Source organism: Ammodytes marinus (genome assembly GCF_949987685.1).
Source record: "Ammodytes marinus genome assembly, chromosome: 1".
Lineage (NCBI taxonomy): Eukaryota > Metazoa > Chordata > Actinopteri > Uranoscopiformes > Ammodytidae > Ammodytes > Ammodytes marinus.
Window position 1 is genome coordinate 15333802 of NC_137230.1, and position 22265 is coordinate 15356066.

General features: G+C 42.5%; 1 protein-coding gene across 1 annotated transcript in view; it reads right to left on the bottom strand.

The window, feature by feature from the left end:
* Positions 1 to 22265, bottom strand: part of glceb (glucuronic acid epimerase b) — a 52926-nt gene that overhangs the window by 24820 nt on the left and 5841 nt on the right. Inside the window, exon 2 of the mRNA XM_080025817.1 lies at positions 8704 to 8824. The gene's annotated coding sequence lies outside the window, so the exon portion shown is untranslated. The remainder of the gene's footprint in view (positions 1 to 8703; positions 8825 to 22265) is intronic.

Sequence of the window (22265 nt, forward strand, 5' to 3'; positions counted from 1 at the left end):
ATTGTGTAATGAAGACGGTCAAGATTGCACACATTAGTTAGAGAGCAAGGTTATCAGGATCAGTCTGTTGCTTAAGTTCACCCAATAAATATAACAAGTTAACTATTTCAAAATTAATTGTATACTCTCGTGCAAGATCTGTATTTACCTGTTTAGGCTTTGCCACTGTGTCTACAGCGAGCACACACACAGAGAGAGAGAGAGAGAGAGAGAGAGAGAGAGAGAGAGAGAGAGAGAGAGAGAGAGAGAGAGAGAGAGAGAGAGAGAGAGAGAGAGAGAGAGAGAGAGAGAGAGAGAGAGAGAGAGAGAGAGAGAGAGAGAGAGAGAGAGAGAGAGAGAGAGAGAGAGAGAGAGAGAGAGAGAGAGAGAGAGAGATGCTAATCAGCTGCTAATGGCTGCCACTAGATTTGCTATTGAGGTCAATTTTAATAATGTTGGTAAGAGTCACAAAATCTAGTGAAAACAAAGCAGCAACTATATCGTATTATTTTCATTAAAAATTAATCTTCAGAATATCTTCGGGATAAGTCTATTAATTGTTTTGGTCAAATCAGTACAATGCAAAAAACAGCAAATCATCACAAATTTAACTGGAGCCAGAGAATGCTTATAAAAAAAAATATTTAAAATAATTAATTGTTAATTGACTTACAAATAACACAATGACAATTTTCTGCAGCTTGAACCATTCGGTCATCATGAAACCATAAAACACGCACTTGGGACCAAAACCTTGACATTACTTTAGGCCTGCAAATAAGTCAAGTCGCCCTGCATCACTTTAAAGCTAACAAAGGAACACAACAGACCAACATGCTAACTTCATTAACGTTCAACTGCAAAGCTTTGTTTAGAGGCAGAAGAGTAGTGAGTAAACTGCTTTGAAGGTAATGCGCTTGTACGTTTTATCTCCTGTAGGAGGATTAAGCAGGTCATTACTGAAAAGCTTATAACTAAGCCTGACGGATTGAGCAAACTTCTAATCAAATTGAGGGGAGACGAGAGCTAAATTTAAAAGCAAGACCTTGATGCATTATTTTAGAGGGAAGTGTATGCCAGCTGCCTGTCCTACAACATCATGAAACAAATGTGGATCTCATAAACAGGGACCTGCAAAGGATGCTAGAAGCTAAAACACAAACCATGCTATGGTAGAATTGAGTAAATATGGTCTAAAAATGCTGCAACAAGAATCTGGCCCATGTAAACTCTAAAAGTTACGGCGGTTAATGGCACCGTACATCAACTGTGGAATTAAGGTTTAAAATCCTTGCATGCTCAATGTTTAGTCCAGTATTTAAAAAAAGAACGATGTTCATCATAATACTAAATATAAATGCACAATTGTTTCTTAAAGCAGAAACAGAGCATTTAATTTTTAGCTAACTGTATTTTAGCTAGAACATAAAAATGGTTGAGTTTTTAAATGGTTTGAGTGTTGAATTGTAATCAATGAGCTGAGCAAATTACTGACAGACTATTTTAATGGTACCTTTGTGACCAATATCAGCTTTCTTGAAGCAAACATTATAATTTAAAAATGAAAACATTTGTCCACTATGCATTGTACAGTACACTCTATGTGCAGTGTATTGACTGCTTGAAGTCTTGGGCTACATGATCTAGTTGTCAGATTTAACTGGTTTCTAAGTCCTAATGAGAAAGCATATGTGAACATTCAGTACAAATACTTTTTTTTAACGTGACTTTCATACAAATCGCATAACTCGCAAGCAGTACCGCAATACATTACAAGAAAAAAGTACGGTAAAATAGTTAACTTTTGTCAAATTACACAAATGATTACCACATATTCCCTCTATGACATAACTTTCTGAAATATCAGCCAAGTTATGGAATTGTTTGCCGTCTCAGGGCCCTCAAGTCCGGCAGTTTTGCTTCATGTAGACGCACACTTACCCTCGTTATACAAGATAATGAACCCACAAGTTAGATCAAATAGCTCCATCTTTCCTCACTATCAAAGATGATTCAGTGATGACAAGAGGACGTGGAATACATGGTTTAGGAGCACTTGCAACAGCTACACTTAATCTTTTCATTAAGAAGACTGGGCGATTTTTTACAGTGCATATAAGAGCACGAAGAGCAAGATTAAATTTGTATATGTAATGAAGTCTAGCAAAAAAAAAAAAAAAAAAGGAATGCAGAAGGGGTGTGTAGTGCACACTTCTTCTGTGTATGCTAATTGGGGATTTTGGGAGCTCAATGTAACATACCCTCGGGGATGTAACGGTAAAAAGACGCACGTAGTCCGGGCATTTTTGCTGAATAGCCTGGGCGCGGTTACTCCCTGTATTACGGGAGCCAGTAGGTTCATGACGCTAATAAAGGGGGAGCGTCATGTCAATATGGCAGCTTCCTGAGTTTGTAAACACTGCCGGGACTCGGCAGCGTGCGGGGAAGCCGAGCCGTTGCACACAGAACTCGGGCTGGGCTGGTGGGTTCGGGCTCGGGAGGCGCTTGTTGACGCCAGTTCCCTGCAAACTTACTGCAAGGAAGAGATGCTATGTCACTGTTTTCCCTGTCCATATGATACAAATTAAAGGAGTATATGATGTACACTTGACTTGCCTCCATTACTACTATAGATTCTTAAAGTCCCGGGTGTTACATTTGGCGCTGTGAACAGGGTCGCATTTTTTATTTATTTTTTTTGGGGCAGGTCAGGTAAATTAAAATTGGGAAAACAGTGGCATACAGAGAAGACGTCGGCCATTGAAGGGGAGGAGCTGTGAGATCAACTGCACCTGTGAAGACTGCTTTTCCGACATGGCTGCAGAGGCGCTAGAGGAGGAGCTCAAAGGCCTCAAGGAGAGGTTGATGAAGGAAAAGACTGAAATGGACAGGTTGAAGGTGGAAAATGAGGCTTTGACAGCCAAACTCCCAGAGACTACACCTTCTACCACTGCTAGCATGTTACCTTCAATGGAGATTGTTTACTTATCAAAAGAAAAAAAGGCGTTGATGTTTTCTGGTCAAGAGGGCACTATATCTTTTCATGATTGGATTGATGAGTTGGAGCACTCTATTAATTTCAATAGATGTAAGGGGAGACAGCAGGCTGCTTATATCTATGACCATTTAGAGGGAGAAGCACAGCAGGAGATAAAACACTCCTCACCTCTAGTGAGGGGGGACCCAAAGCTGATTTTTGAGGTTCTGGAGGAAGCATATGGTCAGTCCATTTCCTTGACCAGAGCTCAGAAACGTTTTTTTGATAGAAAGCAGAAGGAAGGGGAAGGCTTGAGGGAATATTCTCATGTGTTGCTGTCCTTGGCTGGGGAGGTGAGTCGCTGTACTGGGGGTAAAGAGGTGTGTGGAGAGGAGGCTGTTAAAGGGCAGTTTGCAGAAAATGTGAGGGACCCTCCTCTCCGCAGGGAGCTGAAGAAACTTCTTAGGCAGGACTCTGGTATAACCTTCAAAGCCCTGTGCAGGGAGGCTATTTTGCTAAGTGAAGATGACAATGTCAGGGGTAAAACTGCTTACGCATGTGAAACTGTTGCTGAATGTTCAGCCATAAATATAACTGCTAACCCTGACCCTATATTGTTGGAGCTAAGGGAGGCTATGCGAAAACAAGATGAAAAAATGGAGTTTTTGGCGAGAGAGTTAGCACAACTCCAGACACAGATAGCAGGGCACCCACGAGGCCAAAGGCAGGGGCCCAGGTATGATCCATCCGGCAAACCAATCTGTTTTAAGTGTCAGGGGGTGGGTCATATTGCCAGGGTGTGTAGGGGGGGCAGTGTCGGTAATGTTAATGCTAGGCACAATTCACCTCCAGCTCAACCAAGTGGTGATATGCAGGGGCAGCAGGGAAACTATCTCCCTCTGTAGTAAGGAGCCAAACTGCAGATGGAGTTCAACCGGGCTCAGATAACTCAATAAGCGACCAAGAGGAAGTGGTTGAGGCTTTAGTGGGTCCTATCCCTGTAATTAAAGCAGTCATGGGGGGTGTTCCGTTGTCCTGTTTGTGGGATACTGGGTCCAATGTCTCTGTCATTACAGAAAGTTTTTTTAAGGAACACCTAGAGGGCATGGGGAAAGCTGCCTTAAAAGAGTGTGGGTGGTTGAGTTTGAGAGGAGCCAATGGGGTGCCAATGCCATTTGTTGGTTATTTGAGACTCAATGTTGTGATAAATGATGTAGTGCATTCTCAATGTGGTATCTTGGTTGTAAAGGATCCGATTGATTCAGTCACTAAAATGAAAAGGAAACTGGTCCCTGGCATACTGGGCATGAATATAATAAAAAAATGCAGAGAACGTTCATCTTGTCCACCTGGTCTCCCCTGTGAACCTACATCAGCCCCTGCGGGCTTTGCTAAAGTGTTAGCATCTGCTCCTGTTGTGGTGCCTGCAGGGTCCATGTGTTTTGTCCCAGCCACAGGTTTCCAACATAGTAACAGCACAGGTCATCCGGTGTTAGTGGAGGCATTAGAAGTAGATGAGGGCACACTGCCAGGCAATTTAATTGTTTCTACAGCATATGTTTGGATGCAAGAAGGGGAGCTAGCAGTACCTGTAATGAATGTGGGTACAATTGATGTGTGTTTGTCCCCACGCACACGTATTGCCCGCATAGCTACAGCAGACATTGTTGCAGGGGGAACTGAGACGGTCATGTTTGAAGAAGTAGGGCCTCAGGAAGTGGAGGTATCGGTGTGTACACAAGAGGCCATGTTAGACAGTCAGAAAAACAAAGCATCACATTTGCAGTCCTTCCCCTTTGACTTTAACTGCCCACACCTATCTGAGCCTCAATTAGCACAGGTCAAAAAGATGTTAGAGGAGAATTCAGATGTTTTTGCGTTCAAGGATAATGACCTAGGTTGCACCAGTGTACTTGAACATGAGATCCCTTTGATAGATGAAGCCCCTGTTAGACAACGCTATAGGAGATTACCCCCAAGCCAATACGCTGAAGTGAAAGCTCATATCAAACAGCTGCTAGAGCAGGGGGTTATAAGGGAGAGCTGTAGCCCATATTCCTCACCGCTGGTCATTGTGCGGAAAAAAGATGGGACTCTCAGGATGTGTGTCGACTACAGGCTGCTCAACTGGAAGACCAGGAAGGATGCCTACCCACTTCCAAGGATTGAGGAATCCCTGGATGCTCTCAGTGGAGCTAAGTGGTTCTCAACGCTGGACTTGGCCAGTGGTTACAATCAGGTCATAGTGGCAGAGAAAGACCGTCAGAAGACTGCTTTCTGTACGCCATTTGGGTTGTATGAGTTCAACCGTATGCCTTTTGGCCTGTGTAACGCACCAGGTACCTTTCAGCGCCTTATGGAGCGAATCTTTAGTGACCAGCACTTCCAATCACTACTGTTGTACCTCGATGACGTAATTGTATTCTCATCCTCTTTTGACCAGCACCTGATTCGCCTGCAGATGGTCTTATCTCGGTTCCGGGAGCATGGGCTCAAGGTCAAGTGGAGCAAATGTTCGCTTTTCCAGCATGAAGTCTCCTATTTGGGTCACGTCATCTCAACACAGGGGGTGGCGACAGATCCGGGGAAGATTCGTGCTGTGGCAGAATGGCAGCAACCCGTGAACTTTAAAGAGCTGAGGTCATTCATGGGCTTTGCAGGATACTACAGGCGGTTTGTGGAGGGTTTTTCACGGCTGGCAGCCCCCTTACATGCCCTTTCAGCTATTGGCTCCCCAAAGACACAAAAATCCAGAGGGGGTGTTCCGCCTTTCAAGCTACTGTGGAGTACCGAGTGTCAGGCAGCGTTCCAGGCTCTGAAGCAGCGGCTTATTTCGGCACCGGTCTTGGCTTATGCAGACTTCACCAAGCCATTTTTTCTGGAAATCGATGCAAGCCATCAAGGGCTCGGAGCAGTCCTGTCGCAGGACAGCGAGGATGGTAGGAGGCCAGTTGCATATGCCAGCCGGGGCCTCCGCCCATCAGAAAGAAATATGGAAAACTACAGCGCGATGAAGTTGGAGATGCTGGCGCTTAAGTGGGCAGTAACTGACAAGTTCCATGAGTATCTGCTTGGTCACAAGTTCACAGTCTTCACAGACAATAACCCCCTTAGCCATCTGAGAACTGCCAAACTGGGGGCCATAGAACAAAGATGGGTGTCTGAACTGGCCAGGTTTGACTTTGACCTGCAGTATCGGCCTGGGCGGCAGAATGGGAATGCGGATGGGCTGTCGAGACAGTATACTCAGAACAGGGGGTCAATGGAGGGTCCCGAGGTCCTGCAGTCACATGAGGAGGTCCAAACCTCACTCTCTGTAGGAGTCGATCAAAGCCAGCACGTTTCATTGAATGGAATAGGGGCGTCTTCAAGCTTCCCGGTATACTCCTGTGACTTCTTAAAGGCTCAGCAACACGCAGATTCGGCCATCCAGGCATTCCTAAAGTACTGGACTCAGGGGAAGAGACCGGGTCCGGCGGAAAGAGCAGGAGAAAACCATAAGACATTGGAACTGGTGCGGCAGTGGGAGAAGCTGGAGATTGAGGGGGGTGTACTGTACCGCAAGCTACTGGACACAAGACGAGGCCGTATTAGGCAGGTGCTGCTTCCGCACAGTCTGCAGGGGGAGGTCCTTAGCCGGATGCATGATGGCCATGGGCATCAGGGGGTGGAAAGGACTTTCCAGTTGATCAGGGGCAGATGTTATTGGCCAGGAATGTATGGAGACATCGAACAATACTGTAAACACTGTGCCCGTTGTATTGTGGCAAAAGCCCCATTGCCTAGGGTAGTCACGGAGTGGGGGAGCTTGCTGGCATCCAAACCAGGTGAAGTGGTAGCAATGGACTTTACAGTATTGGAGCGATCCAGTGATGGGCGTGAAAATGTCCTTATCTTTACAGACGTCTTCTCCAAGTTCACTGTAGCGGTGCCCACCAGGGATCAAAAGGCAGGGACGGTTGCCAAGGCTCTGGTTAAGGAATGGATTCAGAGGTATGGAGTCCCCCAACGCATCCATTCCGATCAGGGGAGATGTTTTGAAGCCGAGATAGTGAAGAGTTTGTGTAGTGTCTATGGAATCCGGCAGAGCCGCACTACGCCTTACCACCCACAGGGTAACGGGCAGTGTGAGAGGTTCAATAGGACTCTGCACGATCTGTTGAGGACACTTTCCCCCCCAAAAAAAAGAAGGTGGGTAGAGCATCTGCCCGAGATGGTGTTCGCTTATAACACAAGCGAACACTCCAGCACCGGATACACACCATACTTCCTCATGTTTGGCCAATCCCCTAATCTGCCTATTGACATTCTATTGGGGGTGGGAGAGGACGAGTTCAGCGGGGACATTGATGACTGGGTCCGTGAGCATCAGGTGCGACTGAGGGCTGCCCACCAAAGTGCCACAGTAAAAATGAAACAGGCTGCAGAAGCACGGAGAAGGTATCATGGCCCACCATCCAAGCAGAGCGCCCTGAAAGTTGGACAGTTGGTCTATAGGAAAAATCACAGTTTCCAGGGCCGACATAAGATTCAGGATCTGTGGGTGCCGATGCCATTCGAAATCTTGGCACAGCCAGATCCAACGGCGGCAGTGTATACTGTGGTCCCAGTCGATGGTTCCTGTCCGCCGAAGAACATTCACCGGATGGAGCTGCGGCCTTGTGGCCCGGAGCAGTCTTTGCTGGAAGAGCAGGGGGAAGCGGGAGATGTCCCCTTGGAGGAGGAAGGAGATCCAGATGGAAGAAAAGGGGTCCTGCTCTTGCAAGCAGTGCCTGAGGAGTGGGAGGAGGAACTGTCGGAACCAGAGCTGCAGGGGCCACCACAGTCTGAGCAGTCTGAGCAGTCGGAGAGGGAGGAGCCAGTTCAGTCCCCGCTACTAGAAGAGGAGGAACCAGAGCAGAGAGGGGGTGGGGAAGAGCTTTCGGAACCAGTGCTGCAGGAGTCTTCAGAGTCGGAGCAGTCTGAGGGGGAGGGGCCAGATCAGGCCCCAAAGCAGCTGCGGCGTACCACCAGGACAACGGCTGGGATCAATTCCAACCCCTTCAACTTACCAAGGTCAGCGGTGAGGAGGGGAGGGGTAGGGGGAGGGGCTGAGGCTCAGGTGGTGGCTCATACTAATCATCTGTGTCTTATAGCTCTTAGGGACATTATCTCTACCTTAGTCGGTAAACTGTATAGTGACCAATAGGCTGTGGTTGGACCCTGTAGGTAACCCTTCAGATTTTTATTTGTGTTTGTTTTGTGTTTTTATCATCGGGACGATGATTTGTGTAAAGGGGGGGTGAGTGTAACATACCCTCGGGGATGTAACGGTAAAAAGACGCACGTAGTCCGGGCATTTTTGCTGAATAGCCTGGGCGCGGTTACTCCCTGTATTACGGGAGCCAGTAGGTTCATGACGCTAATAAAGGGGGAGCGTCATGTCAATATGGCAGCTTCCTGAGTTTGTAAACACTGCCGGGACTCGGCAGCGTGCGGGGAAGCCGAGCCGTTGCACACAGAACTCGGGCTGGGCTGGTGGGTTCGGGCTCGGGAGGCGCTTGTTGACGCCAGTTCCCTGCAAACTTACTGCAAGGAAGAGATGCTATGTCACTGTTTTCCCTGTCCATATGATACAAATTAAAGGAGTATATGATGTACACTTGACTTGCCTCCATTACTACTATAGATTCTTAAAGTCCCGGGTGTTACATCAACGTGAATGTATGTTGCCCTGAATGGAGGACTGCAGAGACATTGATACTGACCTTTAATCCATTCACAAAGAAACGGCCAACTGGCTGGACATCCTGTCGACATTCACCTTTAGGTTAGACCTTTAGTCTTTAGCTTCTTCTGGGAACACTCTGCTTGCAGTTTATTCAGCACCTATACATGGCAGAGGAGAAAGTGGAGTTGAATTAATGTGGTAAATTAAATGTATATAAAGTGATCTATAAAAAGGTATACATAGACATGCATACACATTTATGATATTGTTTGATATTCATATACATATTGCAGATTCAGGGTTTTGTTTAGGTCATATTTGAGTGAGTATTTTTCCCTTTATAAAAGATGTGTCATCATCCATACATACACCTTTTAAATATTGTTTCAATTTATGAAATGAATTAAGTCTCTGAAGAATGGGCAAAGTCGATCCAAAGATGTATTGAGAGAAAACTGGAAACGGGATAGGTGGCTGATCCATTACATGTTAAATATTCACATGGCTGCCACAAAATGTATTAGCTACTGATAAGTGATAATCACAGAGAACAATGAATTGGTCTAAACAAGTTCCACAGTTTTCACATGAAATCCTTTAACAAGCTAAATGTTCAATTATGATCGATTGCTCCTTCAGGCTAAGCAGCTTTTCAATACAAACTTTTCGGAGGGAAACAGAATTATTAACTGCTGTAATTCCTTTTCACTGTGGCTAATTATGACCTTAAATCAATGCTGCATAGACTTTGAGACCGATGCTCTATAAATTAAGATAAGGGCACAAATACATATTTATACTCGCGGCCGTGAGGAATTTATAGGCTTTTCCGACAGCAGGGTCATTAATGTACAACCAATATGTCAGTGCAAATATGGGGTGACATGGATACTTTATTCTGCAATTAATCTCACCACTGTATTTCTAGCCCCCTGTTGAACCAGGCCATTAAACTAAAGAAGGGCTTTAATCGACACATCAAAGAGAGCATATTGATCTTTGTATGAAATGTGCTTATTGACGAAGCACTTAAATTAGATATTGGCGACATAAAACCAGCTGTCATTGCATGGCACTGCAGTTTTAAATTACTTGTATAAAAAAAGGACTAAAGGCCAAGAGTAATACAAAACAAGTTCAACATCTTGAAATATAATGCAATCCAAGATTCCAATTAGGAATAAGTTAAGTGAGTCCAAGCCTCATACATTTCCACTGTAATTCCAAATCTGAAAGTGAGTGTTGTGTTCAGTGTCATCTCTAAACTAGTCTCAACTACAGTTTGAATACAGATTTGAAGAACCCAACGGTAAATCATTAAAGAGTGCTGATGCCTTATTAAACCAAAACTCTGTCTATCCATCATTACCACTCTGATTTAAAAAGGTAAACAGAGGAGAGGCAGAGAGAGCAGCTTTCAAGCCACTTCTATCTGTTATCAGATTTACTGAGAAGTCTGAGAAAAAACAAATACATATATATGAAATATTTCTGACACAATCAAGCACATATTAGACAAAGGGCGTGTGTGGGTTTGTAGGGTGTGTAACCTTCCTTTATCTGAGAGATGGCAAATGTTTTGCCCAGCAACAGTGAAAAAGAAGTAGAAATGTCAGCAGTCTTAATCAATACTGTATGGGTGTACTGAGGCTTTTTGAGGCAGGTGTGCTGCAGGCAGATGGTGAGCGAGAAGAAAGTGAGAGTAAACGTCGACCATATCAGTGCATTCTTCCTGGAGCATATCCTGCTCAACTCCTTCCATCTGAGCAATTTCTATAGGCAGCATTTCGTTCTAGATCTCCTTTTCCCCAACATCTGGATATAGTGCTGTCTTGCATCTCTGTGGAGCAACTGTACAGGCATCCACTTCAACCCAAATCTAATGTCACATGCTGAAACGATTACTCAATACTCGATTACTATAAATCAAGATAGCGGACCCTTTGACAAGTTTTATTAAAAGGAGGTGCTGATTTAACTTGTGTCTTTTTGGAGGATAAAGTTTGTATTGCATTATATACTGACAATAGACTGCATTTATGTAAGCTAATAATATCAAGCTTATTAAGCTCCAGGGAAAACAAGCAGGGTTGGAATGTGACACAGCAAAAGACCACATATTTAATAAACTAGGTGACTTCAGACCATCATCTCACTATTACATTGATAAGATGCAACAATGCATCAACATCTGTCTGATTCAGCTGAGCAGGTGATTGATTATCAACTCTGCTAATCAATGTGCTGGTGCAAACTCTGAAAATACTGTGGATTGATCTTTTAAAAGCAAAGTTAAATCCAAAACATAACAAGCAAAAGGGGGTTGGTGGACTATGTTTGAAGTGTTTTGATAAGAAATGTTATCTGTAACTAGCCCCTTATGTGGCCATGGTATAAAGCAGGGCTAACATCACTACAGCAGAAGACACAAAAACCAAATTAATCATCTTTGTTATTTTTAATTGGATGATGAGGTGCTTCTTTTTCAAATTTGAATTTTTACGTTACATTTGTAAAGTTGAAGTTGAACCAGGCCCAAGTAAAAGAAATAATCTCTTTAGGATGTTTAATCAAGGACAGTGAAAGCCAAGGAGAGAGCCACTTCAAGGTGGCTTAGCATTTGGCTCTCAAAGCTTAGCGCTGCGCTGACACCATTTTCATAGCCTTTACATATTGTCCCATTCAATCGACCTTTCTTAAGCAAAGGGTTGACACCTCGCATATAAATCATGGACATCAACTTTATTGCTCTCTCCTGCAAATTCATTTTAAACATTAGGCTGAGGATATTCCTTTTACGGGGGTGGACTGAGAATTATATTGGGTCATTCATTATTTTAGTCGCTCCTCATTTGCAGCCATCGTGACACAAGCAGCCATCTATCAGAACTTATAGTCGGGGTGAAAAAAAAGAGATGTAGACCAATCTGTTGGGCATTCATGATACATCCATTTTCTCTGGGGAGTCAATGTCCGGCCAAACACTGAATGATGGCAGCACTGATGCCACCATGGTGCCAGCCATGATTGACCATCTGATGCCCAGACTAATATCCAAGAATTCAGTGAGTGCAAAGTCAAGAGCTTTGTTAATCAAGATTTTCTTCTTGCAGATCTGGACTGAACTGATTAAATGTGATAATCCTGCCTTTGCTTGTTCACTCACACACACGCACACCAAAGCCATTGTGACTCACACAATTTCAGATTCCATACAAGAATAAGGTAATTTAATTAGGTTTCGATTACAGTTAAGGGCTTTAACTAAACATTCATTTCCATATGATTTTCTTTTTCAATGAATTGTAGATACAATCTGTACTTCACCACCCAATGGGCCAAGCCCCAATATTGCTTAATGAAGCTCTTATGAATCAGCAAACAAGATTCCTTTTACAGAGTTCAATCCATGAGTAACCTTTAGGAGGCACAAACCTGGGGGCCCAAGCTAGTCACCAGAGCTGGGCATATACTCCGAAAGCACAGGACCCTTGCCAATCTCTCCAAACACAAGGGTCATTTTCACACTGGATTTAGCGAACAAAGAGGGTTTCCGTGGGCCTGCATCACACGCTGAGAGATGTGTTGTGGTTGTCAAAAGTGTTCAGAATATAGACAGTAAATTCTGATGTTATTTAGTGGTGCTTTGCATACGTTTAGGGGCTCCGTCACTCGCTTTTTGTGCCAGTAGAAAAAAATTCAGGGAGCAGCTGTTCACCCACAGTTTGCTTTCTTCTTTCCCATGCAGAGACCATTTCCCATTTGCAAATCCCCTAAAATACTACTTTCAAAACTCAACTGCAGTTGAGAAGCCACCCTACATAAGCACAAACAGGCTCTGGTAAGGCAGGTGGAGTCAGTGTGCAAACAGTTCAAAACAGACTTAAAACTTAAAAACTTGGGGAGCCACTCCTGCTTTCCACTCCAACTCTAAACTGAAGAAAACAGGAAATGAGGATAAGGCTTTGAGTGGGAGGCAGCAAAGGCAAGCTTTCAAGAGGAAGCAGAGATGAAAGTAAATAGGAGTTTTGGAGTTTTTCGGAAGAGAAATAAATACCCTTGGTGCCTGTCACAACTCTGTGGTGCTCTCTGCAGCACACTGCTTTCATGCTTGTAGGCAAGAGCTGGCAATGATAAGACAGACTGCTAGCCTGGAAATCCAGACCCTAATATCTTGAACGATAGAGGGTCTGGCCACGATCAATAGTAATTTCCAACTCAAGGGGCGGCTCCTACTCGTGCATTTCAAATGCCACTGCACACAGTTGGATAGCACTACAACCAATCAGAGCGATGCACAAGGTGACGTAAGCCCCTTTCGTTTAGCGAACAGCTGTTAAACTGTTAAATTAAACGTTTGCCGTTGTCGGTCGGCAAAACAGAACATTCCACTTACTTGCTAATGAAAGATTTGAGTGCCGTCTTCCAAATCGTTAAGGGTCGAGGCCAAAGCAGTCTCAAACTCACACAACATATCCGCAGCCATCTTTGATGTTTACTATCACGGCTTCGACGTCGCATGCACGTCACTGTCGTCATCCGGTTACGTCCTCCCCAGAGTACCATATAAAGGGCTCTGGCGCGCCCATATTAGATAGAACCAATTGAAACCATAGCCAGATTTCTGGTCTTCTTGATAAAGCTTCAACGGAGCGTGTCCAGACCAACACGCGCAGCAAATTTAATTTGCCAGCGCCTAGTGGCAGGTCTGGGAATGCCAGGCTAACAGACTGCAGCATTAAGTCACAGAATGAGCTATAAATACACACAAATATATATATATATACTACCTTTAGCAATAAAAATAAAGGCAAAGGGATTATTCGAATTAAGTATGCTGGAATTGTTAACATAGACACCCATGTCAGGTCTAAATAATACTTAATTTACCACAGATATTTCATTGATCACAAATATTTAATTCAGTTAAATGTTAAGTCTATAAAATGTCAATATATAGTGTAAAAAGTGGCAATTACAATCACCCAAAATTACATCTATATGTTGCTTGCTTTATCTGATACATTTATTTTTCAACACGATAAAAACAGAAAAAAGCATTAAGTCCTTAAATTTGCAAAATCAGTTCTTTAAAAAAAATATCTGAATAATTATAGCACTCAAAGAATTTAAGACTTTTTAACAACTCAAAACAAACTAATAATGTCTTGACTCCTCTGGCCCAAAATGAAAACAAAAACAGAAAGCTAAACCTAGGGGGGAAAATGTATTTGAAAAGGACATGGACCAGGCAGACAAAGTATAGAAAAGAAAACTGACACGGGAACATGTCCTACCGGCCTATGTGTTATCTGACGAACAGCTTTGAACTTGTGAGCAGCACAGACACCTCAGTGTGAGCTCTGAAAAAGCAGAGGGCTCTGCCCCAGCTGCCTTTCACATGAAGACAAGACTTGCATCTTCAGAACCTTGTTAGTTCTCTGAAAAGGCCACAGACAAGTTTGGAATATTAAGCAGCTCATGCTGTCGGAAATCAAAAGGATTTTGGAAGAGAGTGGGAAGCTTCAAAAAGGCTTTGATGGTATATATCGCACAATCTGCAGCAGATATGATGGGCACGAAGAAATAAAGAGAGGGGAACAAAGGGCTTCCGAGAGAAGGGACGTGGCAGGGGTTATTCTTCTCCTTGCGGAATTATGCATATGACATTTTTCCTCAATCAGAGTCTTGCTCTTAAAATGTCAAGAATTTGGACTGAAAGGATTGATAGCCTGAGAGACAGAAATAGAAAAAGAGGAGGAAAGTGGGACACCAAAAATGTTTAAGGTCATTCATCATACAGGCACACCCTCCGAGTGAGGCAAACTCACTTGTCACACTTCCAGTAATGTCCAAATGAAGACCATATTTACATGAATAAGTAAGTGGCATACTGTAGCCACATTGCTAAGTGCTACAATGTCAGGCTGGCACTACTGTTTCTTTACTCGGTATGGGAAAGGAAGCAGCTCTAGATAGGAAGACCAACATGTACTGACATTTTGGATGACACTTTGTTTTGTTCTGACCTCTGCTGGGCGAGGGAACAGTAATGAGGGTGTGGGGATGGAAAAATGTCTTTCCTTTTGAGGAAAAAGAAGGTTTGGAGGCAGGAAGCAGAGTACAAATCCTTGATATGATTTCTGTGTGGGAGATGAAGTGTTTAATTCAATTCTCTCTAGAGGAATCTAAGGTCAGGTTCGCTAATGAAATGATTAGATCAGCAGCTGTCTTTGCAGGAATAATTACAGAAGCAGCGACTTCCCGCTGAAAGACTTTGATACATAAAAAGGCACACTGTTTTTTTTTCTTGGTGCAACTGTTATGACAAACGTGTTGATTCAATAATAGCAGAATTTACCATCACTTTGCAAAGTGATTAGATTTCCCCTGTTAACATGACTCTTGTAATACATCCTTCCATGTTTCAGTTCCAGAATTTTTTTATACGCCCATCTAGCTGACGTATACCTGTCAGCTGTCACTCAAGAGATCGCACCCCTAATTATTCATACATTTTAACCTCCAAAAGAATAAAAACTAGCCGTTACATGCAATGTTGAATCACCAAGTAGATTTGGTTTAAACATGTCACATACAGTTCCAAACAAGTCCAGGCCTAAAGACTCCCAGCAAAGAGAATCAAGAGTATGTTGTGAGATTTAATATGTAAATCAACTTGGCTTGCCAACCTTTAGGAATTTACCAGAAATGTCAAGTGTCTGTAGGCCATCCAGCTTCAAGGCTGAACATGTCTGGCTAACTTTGTCTAACTATAAAAAGGTAAAAGCCTTCAGGTGATGTGCTAAAAAAATGGCTCTTTCTAGCAGCCCTTGTCTTTGCTATATTGTGCTGAGTTACCTGTAAGTGGCTTTCCGAGAAAAGTATGACTCCAGTGAGGAAAGCAGTGCCCTGTCAATATTCTGTTTTCCTGTAATTGCTCACAGACAAATCCTTCATCCTCTCGCCATCTTATATTACTTAAGACTATTACTTAGAGAATAGTCTTATTTACTGTCTTACATTATACTGTATGTGTTTCTATGGCCAACACTGCAGTTTGTATTGCTTTACTACTGTTCGTTTCTTAAACCAAATTAATTCAAAGGTCCATTTAACAAAACCGCCTGAAAAAACTAATCAAACAAAACACAGCTAAAGAGGAATTTACTGACCACGTCGCTGGATTATTTTTTACTCGTATCGATAAAATACTTTTACCTTTATCATTCCATTATATCATCCCACACAAACAAAGCTCTTCCCTTGGTTGTACAATCACAGTGTTCTTTTGACATTAGATAAAGCTGGCTGGAGATATGACTTTGAGATAGCCATGATGGCTGAATGGCAAATGTGCTTTGGATATACAGTACAGTGTTGAGAAGTAGAGTAGAGGAGAATCGCCTGTACTTTGACGGTACAGCAAAGCCTATTTATTCAGCTGCTCTTTTTCATAACTGGAGCTCTACAGAGACAGAAAGTTCACTCCCCTTTCTGCAGTCAGCATTCTCAGGGCTTATAGAATTCAGCAGTGTTCCTAATAAGAAGGCAGATTTAAGAACATAATCTAAAATAAAATTAAAAATAATTTTACTCGTGCAGAAATAATCTATCGTATCTATCGATCCATTAATATATCTATGAGGGCAAATAGAGGTCCTATTAAAGACAAAGCATGTCCACTTCTGCTTGTGGATTGGTTTTCATTGATATCTTTTGAAGCAAATCTTGTTGTGTTGGCCTGATTGACCACGCCGACTCAAAACTTTGAGAACAAAGGCACTTGTACATCTCTCTCACGCAGACCTGATGTCCTTTCACCATGAAGAAGCCAGTCAGCACTGATTTACAGTACTCATCTGAGACGCCACTGAGACTGACGGCTAGAATAATGCGATAAAAACTCATTGAATGTTGTAAGGGGGAATATACAGGCAATTTCCAGTTCACATAACCTCCCCATCTTTGGACTGTGGGAGGAAACCAGGTTATCCAGAGGAGACCCACTCATGGGGAGAACAAGCATACTCCATTTAAAATAGCCAGAAGATTTCATCCTTCTTGCTGTGAGGCAACAATGCTAACCGCTGGGCTACGTCCTTCCCTTTCTTGTTGTAAATGGCATTCTATTTTTTTGTTTCCTGTGCGTAATTCATCTCTTTTCCGACAATATAGGAAACCGGCCCGACCTTTCATTACGGAAAAAATGTGGGTTATGTTGTAGTTTATTTTGTATCTCAAGTAGCTATATTATATCTTACCAAGTGTCTAGCCAAGAGGCATAAAATGAGGTGTTTGCTCTCTCCAGAAAAGCTGAAACAAGTGCTGATGAAGCAAGCACATTGGCTGTACGAAAACACAGCTGGTATATTCTCCTAGCTTAATATGTCCACCCAAAACCAATAAAGAATTAACAGGTCTCTGGGGCCATGGTTGCGCCTCCTACCTTTGAAGAAGGACAACCTCATTTAAAGGCTTAATCAAGTGTGAATGTCACAAAGACAAAGCAAGGGAGGGTCATGAAGGCTAATTTTGCTCAAAGAAGATCAGAGAACTTCATAGTCCCCCGGTTTAGCAATATTGGAGGGTGTTGGGTAGGGCTGGCCCGAATTATTCGAATATTCGAATACTCGTTCGGAAAATTAGTATTCGGAGCTTAAATTAGTATTCGGAGCTTCGTTTTTTTTTTTTTTTTTAATAATTTTTTAATAATTTTTTTTTTTTTTTTTTTTTTTATATTTTTTTTTTTTTTTCAACATTTCTTTTTGCAAGAAGCTAGTACTGCAATATAATGTCATCAAATAATTTTATATTTGGATATAAAAGTTAGTAATATTGTAGTAGTAGTAGTAGTATTGCTCATTTAGGAGGATATTACATCACTAAGTGTCATAGCGCATCCATTACTTCACCTCCGAGCGCGTAAATCTTCAACAAAATATGCAGATACTGTCAAAATCGGTTCCAGGGAGTATATAGGGATTATTAACGTTTAAAAAAATAAAAAAAATAAAAATTATTTTAGATTTTTTTTTTTTTTTTTTTTTAATGTTGTTTTTGATGGTGTGTTTTTCTGGAACGAATATTCGAATATTCGTTCGGAAAAACCAACGAATATTCGAAGCCTGAAAAATGGTATTCGGGCCAGCCCTAGTGTTGGGTAATGAAGATGGCCACTGAAACAATTTACGAAGAGATCTTACACTAAGTCCTTCAAGTGTTAAATTGGACAGAAAATAACTCCTTCATTAATTAAATATAATTTGTTAAATTACTTTCCAGCCTTGACAAATAACCAAAAAACAAAAACAATAATTACAGTACAGTGCAACAACGCATTTTATTCTTGTTATTGTAGCCATCCGGAAAATGTGGCATGCTAACAATGCACTTCTGCTAACTGGCAAGTCAAGTAGATACATTTAACTAAATTACCTAATCTATTGGGCTACTTTCTGTTGGACTAAGAGATGAGCGTGTCCCATATATGAGTATTGCAATTTGTAGTCCATGTTTTCCAAGTCTTTACAGCAGTGGTGGTGAGTGTCATCTTGACCTACACTGTGTGCAAAATTTTTAGGCAAGTTGTATTTTTGAGGATTAATTTTATTATTGAACAACTACAGTGCTCTCGGTCAATCCAAAATGTTAATGAACCTAAACCTGAATGTTTACGAAAGTAAAAGTGAGGTTTTGTCTTTTTTATGAGAATATATACAGTATCTCACAAAAGTGAGTACACCCCTCACATTTCTTCACATTTTTCTTTATATCTTTCCATGGGACAACACTGAATAAATGACACTTTGATACAATGTAAAGTAGTCAGTGTACAGCTTGTATAACAGTGTAAATTTACTGTCCCCTTAAAATAACTCGACACACAGCCATTAATGTCTAAACTGCTGGCAACAAAAGTGAGTACACCCCTTAGAAAAAATGTACAAATTGGGCCCAAAGTGTAAATATTTTGTGTGGCCACTGGCCACCATTATTTTCCAGCACTGCCTTAACCCTCTTGGGCATGTAGTTCACTAGAGCTTCACAGGTTGCAACTGGAACCCTCTTCCACCCATTTATGACAGCATCACAGAGCTGGTGGATATTAAAGACCTTGCGCTCCTCCACCTTCTGTTTGAGGATGCCCCAAAGATGCTCAATAGGGTTTAGGTCTGAAGACATGCTTGGCCAGGCCATAACCTTTACCCTCAGCTTTTTTAGCAAGCCACTGGTCGTCTTGGAGGTGTGTTTGGGGTCGTTATCATGTTGCAATACCACCCTGCGGCCCAGTTTACGAAGGTTGAGTGCACGTGGTCAGCGTCATACACAGAGGTTGGCTTTGGAAAATAGACGTATGAGTGCTGCCAGCATTGCTGAAGGGCTTGAAGGGGTGGGGGGTCAACATGTCAGTGCTCAGACCATACGCCACACTCTGCATCATACTGGTCTGCATGGCTGTCATCCCAGAAGGAAGCCTATTCTAAAGATGATGCACAAGAAACCCCACAAAAAGTTTGCTGAAGACAAACAGACTACGGACATGGATTACTGCAACCATGTCCTGTGGTCTGATGAGACCAAAATACATTTATTTGGTTCAGATGATGTTAAGAGTGTGGAGCGGCAACCAGGTGAGGAGTACAAAGACAAGTGTGTCTTGCCTAGAGTCAAGCATGGTGGTTGGAGTGTCATGGTCTGGGGCTGCATGAGTGCTGCCAGCACTGGGGATCTACAGTTAATTGAATTCTAACATGTACTGTGACATACTGAAGCAGAGCATGATCCCCTCCCTTCATAAACTGGGCCGCAGGGCAGTACTGCAACATGATAACGACCCCAAACACCCCTCCGAACGACCACTGGCTTGCTAAAGAAGCTGAGGGTAAAGGTTATGGACTGGCCAAGCATATCTCCAGTCTTAAACCCTATTGAGCATCTTTGGGGCATCCTCAAACGGGAGATGGAGGAGCGCAAGGATTCTAATATCCACCAGCTCCTTGATGTCGTCATGAATGGGTAGAAGAGGGTTCCAGTTGCAACCTGTGAAGCTCTAGTGAACTACATGCCCAAGAGGGTTAAGGCAGTGCTAGAAAATAATGATGGCAAAACAAAATATTGACACTTTGGGCCCAATTTGGACATTTTTTCTTAGGGGTGTACTCACTTTTGTTGCCAACAGTTTAGACATTAATGGCTGTGTGTCGAGTTATTTTGAGGGGACAGTAAATTTACACTGTTATACAAGCTGTACACTGACTACTTGACATTGTATCAAAGTGTCATTTATTCAGTGTTGTCGCATGGAAAGATATAATGAAATATTTGAAGAAATGTTAGGGGTGTACTCACTTTTGTGAGATACTGTATGTGTTTTGCTATTATTAGGTAACTATTAGTATGCAGAATTATTCTGCAACTAAATAAAAAAACTAAAATGTTCCCATCTCACTTGTTTATTTTCATCTGTTAAAGTGAGAATAATAAAACAACTCAAAATTTACAAATAAAAATGTACGACATGTCAAAAAAAAAAATCATTCACCAATATAGCCACCCTTCTTTTCAACAACTGTCACAAGCCTTCCATTCATGGAGTCTGTCAGTTTCTTGATCTGTTGACGATCAACTTTTTGTGCAGCAGCAACCACAGCCTCCCAGACACTGTTCCGACTGTACTGATTTCCTTCACTGTAAATATCCCGTTTAAGCAGGGCCCACAGGTTCTCAATAGGGTTTAAGTCAGGTGAGGAAGGGGGTCATGTCATTATTTTTTCATCCTTAAGGCCTTTACTGGCTAGCCATGCAATTGAGTACTTCGATGCATGTGATGCAGCATTGTCCTGCATAAAAATCATGGTCTTCTTGAAAGATGCAGACTTTTTCCTGTACCACTGCTTGAAGAAAGTATCTTCTAGAAACTGGCAGTAGGTTTGGGAGTGGATTTTGAGGCCATCTTCAACCCGAAAAGGTCCAATTAGCTCATCTTTAAAAGCAACTATTAGTATCTTTAAAGATGAGCTACTAAATGGCACAGGAAGTCTGTCTTCAGTATAAAATGAGGTGAGAAACATTCAGCATGTAAGTATAACTCAAGGGGCATTATTCATTTTGGTCACACAGAACACAAGGAGACAACACATGGGCATCTCTATTCACTGCCATTGAATAGATGCTTGGAAGTCAGAATGATGCAGGAGACAACTGTTGCCTAAATGTGTGTTTAAACTATGTATATGAAGGGGCAGGGCACTGGGGTTCTTGATTCCGGGTACTAATGCTTTGACAGAAGGCAAAATCATAAGCCCTCCGCACATGATCATGAGCCAGCCAACCGGAGCATTTGGCTCCACGTAGAGTGTTACAATTCCTTGGAACGCCTGTGTGTAGCCACCATCTCTCTTAATCCTGGCTACATCACAATACAAATCAGTATTAGACACATTTTCTTGAAAAGGCTTATTATCTGAAAGCCAAAAAACGGTGGTGCATAACGAGACTATGAGCATATCTGTTGTCTGTGTGCCTGGGGGCAACAGGGCCACATTCTTTTGTTGTACTGGGTAGCTGGATATGGTGCATAGAGGAGGGATACAGTGGAAGATGCCTGGGGTGGGGTTATGCCTCCAAAGTATGCAGACATAAGCTGTCTGCGTGTTGCCTTTGAAGCAGGCCAATGGTGGCTGTACTGTGAGGGTCAGAGGGCAAGGGTTTACAACAGCAGTGTCCCACAGAGAGCATGGACTCATCCAACCCCATTCAGCCCACTGCCAAACAATGAACAGAGAATGTAGGCTAGAAACCAGCAACATGTTGAGTGAATGTTTACAGAAGCAGCCATTACGACGTGCGTGTCTGCTTGTGAACTGTACTACAAATGTATGAAGTAAAGTTGACTTTGACAAGATGGTCATTGAATGATACGATAGAAATATCAACTTACAAATATTTTTCTATCTTGCAAGAAGACAAATGGATCCTGCTCCTGCCTTATGGTTAAAACCAGTTTTAGTGAGGAAATATATCGCCAGGGATTTTGTGCTTCAGGAGCTTAGGTTTTGTGGCATGCATGCAACCAAAGCAAAGCAGCCCTGACATTAGCCTATTATTAAGCAGAGGGACCAACTGTATTAGCACAAGCTGCTAGAGCAATAAGGCTGACACAACCTTACAGCTGGCCTCCTGAATGAGAGACATTGTTGACATTTAGGTGAGCCGAAGGAAGATGGTATAACAGCTTGACATCAACAACTTAATAGGCGCCAGACTAATGTAAAGCAACCAACAAATACAAGGCCACATTCTTCTTTTCTTTTTCAATGCAGTTGACTTTGTGCTCTGAGCCTTTGTTCTTCGACCCATTAAAGAACTGCTTTGCAAGATTGCTGTGCTGAGACTATACATGAATTCAATTGAATATAGCACTTCATTTTCAATGGTTGCCGTATAACTACTCTATAAGATGTCTCCATCTACTATTGTGTGCATAAAAAAAGAATAAAAGCTGTATTAGTTTTTTTCCAATTGCCCGTTTTCCTGCCCATGTCTTTAACCCATTGATGACTATGGCAGTCTAGGATGCATGTCCTTAATGCCTGA